The sequence below is a fragment of the Sinocyclocheilus anshuiensis genome, unplaced genomic scaffold, assembly GCF_001515605.1.
Source record: "Sinocyclocheilus anshuiensis isolate Anshui unplaced genomic scaffold, SAMN03320099.WGS_v1.1 scaffold1932, whole genome shotgun sequence".
In the NCBI taxonomy this organism is placed as follows: Eukaryota; Metazoa; Chordata; class Actinopteri; order Cypriniformes; family Cyprinidae; genus Sinocyclocheilus; species Sinocyclocheilus anshuiensis.
In genome coordinates, this window is record NW_015555985.1 from 386,592 (window position 1) to 389,427 (window position 2,836).

Here is a 2,836-nt window from a genome sequence, read left to right on the forward strand (position 1 = left end):
TAATCAGGTATGTTGAAGACAAGACAAAGAGTAGTCCGGTAAGCAGGCGTGGGTCAATCGACGGCGAACGTAATCCAAAGGGCGAGGCAAACAGGTAATCCAACAGACAGACTATAGTCCAGACGAGGGGCAAACAGAGTCCGAAACGGCAAGACAAAAGAATATCCAAGACAGGCAGGTGATCAGGAAACATGCAAAACCAAGACACGACTAGACTAGGGCTAGGAACTAGAAACTAAGACAGGGAATTGGCTCCGTAAAGTAGCTATCACTAGGAGAGCGATAATCGCTAAACAATACTTGGCGATCTCAGAAGGGTCTGAGTGGGTGTTAAGCCGGGCTCACACTGTGCGATTTTTTAAAAGTCCTTTAGGATTGTACTTGTCAGACTGTATGAACATGATGATTGTGTCACACTGTGGGATCTCAGACGTGTTAAAAACGGGTGCGCGCAAGAAAACTTGTCCGGAGTTCTACATTATCAATGCATTGCACACGGGGCTGTAATGTTGACTATCATTAAAAGTATATGAATGGCGGCAATACCGGCGTATTTATGCAGAATAGTGCAAGCAGCATTACACACCCACATGAACAGCAGTGCAACCGGTGTTTATCATAGCAAAGGCAACGAATCATATGAATTCCGTGAGCGGAGGACGAGAGCGCCGGAGTTTATGCGGTTAGAAGAAATTTCTAGCATTAATTCTGATCATGGCTTGTCTTGAAAAACGAAGACACTTTGACATTCGTCATAGGAGATGTCACACTGCAGGACTGTGCGCCAAATCTTCTGACACTGCCAGATGTTCGTCGGAGGTAAAATTTGATCGCAACGGCCATTAATCGGCTGTCGGTAAAAATGTGAAACTAACGATTAAAGACTACAGATTTTAGCCTAGGATTATAGGAATCTTTTAGGATTTTCAAAATTTGTCTCAGACGACCAAATCGTGGCCAAAATCGCACAGTGTGAGCCGGGCTTTAGGCTAGAATCTGTGATTACTAAGTATAGGATTCGGTGCGGTGACTGACTGCCACACATACTCCGTCCTCAAAACATTAGATTCAACCGCGCTGGAGCCTTGCCAGAGTACAACCCACGCAAGGAAGATAATTCCGCAAGTAACTGCAATTCCAGGTTTTCAAACAGAGATGGCGACAAATTTGCTAGAGCATTGCATGGTGGTTGGCCCAAGCATCTACAATATCCTCAAGTAGCCGCATGATTTAAGATTATTCATGCCCATAGCACAAATGATGCAGGATGATTTATGTGCCAAATTTTAGGGATTTGTTCAGATCACTAACCCAAAATATGATAAATATTATTAGTGGTGTCTGTCTTATCAAAAATTGAATGCCAAAATTGCATGGATAAGTGCACTGTGCATCACACATGTACAACAAAAAGCATTTAAAATTTATTTTAAATTATCTTTCTGTTAAGAATTGCTGGTTGTCATAAAAGCTTTTGCATACTAGGAAATTGTTAATTACTGTAGTTTGAAAATACCAATTCTGTTGAACCTCGCAAGGCGGATATCCAGAGAGCAGAAAACAAAGCAGGGAACGGCGTGTCTGTGGCCCCCAGCGTGGCAAGTGTCATATTCTGGGGCACATGAGGCTGATTTCAGATGACAAGATGGGAACAGCCCTTCATTTGAGGCACAGTAAGACACGGGGAGATTAAATAAAACTGTGCACTCTTCTAGAAAACTTTATTGCTTCCAGATGGATACAAGCTTCCTCTCAGCAGCACTCCAGCAAAGGCGAGATGCAGGGGGCCCGACATCGTGTCATCATCCAACTAATGGACAAAAAGAGTCAATTCTACACCGACAGTGATATGAGCTGCTAGACTTTGTAACAGTGAGATTTCAATATACCGTACATGTGGTCTGATGCATATGCATTGATTTTATCAGTGGTGCTTGAAGAATCACTTTTAGTATTGCTCGTACTTAACATTAGTGATATGAACAAACCAACTTCAACATGTAACTCATCTCATACTGTTTGTGATCCAGACATAAAGGATCGGCCAGCGGCTGAGGATAAGTTTTTTTGTTTGTTTTTTTTAGACTAACAATTTTTGCCTGGTACACAATAAAATGGCCAAAAAAATCTCACTTTGAAGGAGGGACCCAAGTCATATCTAGAGACTTTTGCCAGTGGACAAGAAGATTATGACACAAATAATCCTTTTTTTTTTTACTTGTTTTTCAGTAAAAATATCTAAAAATCATTAAAACAAAATAAATGGTACTTAAGCAACACTGCATAAAATATTAAGACTTTGTTGTTCCTCTTCAGGAACTCGAGCTGCGTCGGAAACGCTAGGGCAACGCCCTTCAGCGTGACGGGCTCTGAACCTCGTGTGTAATCAGACCAGTAGATGGGCGAGATGTCACGGCGGGTGACGTAATGACCAGGAAGCTATAAAAGCACGTGCGGTGAGACCAGCGTCAGCTTTTTGTCATTCAGCAAGCGCTCTGTGTGTGTGTCAGTTGTGAGTCTTATTTGGTGTTGTCTGTCCCGTAGAAAGAGAAATAAAAGAAAGAATTATGTCTAAAGCACATGAAAAGAAACAACATCTGAGTAGGGGAGAAGGCAGCCAGCGTTTCAAGCTGTGTGTTCCTCCCTGCCCGCGTTTCATTACGGGTGCGGATACACACAGTTTGTGCATTGTCTGCCTGGGGGCGGAGCATGCTGAGTCAGCTCTTGAGAGAGCTGACTGCCCGCATTGCGAGCGTCTTCCGATGCATGTTCTCCGCTCCCGGAAGGCACTCTTTGCTGAGGGTGCCTTCGCAAGCGTTCCCCGCGGTGCGGGTCC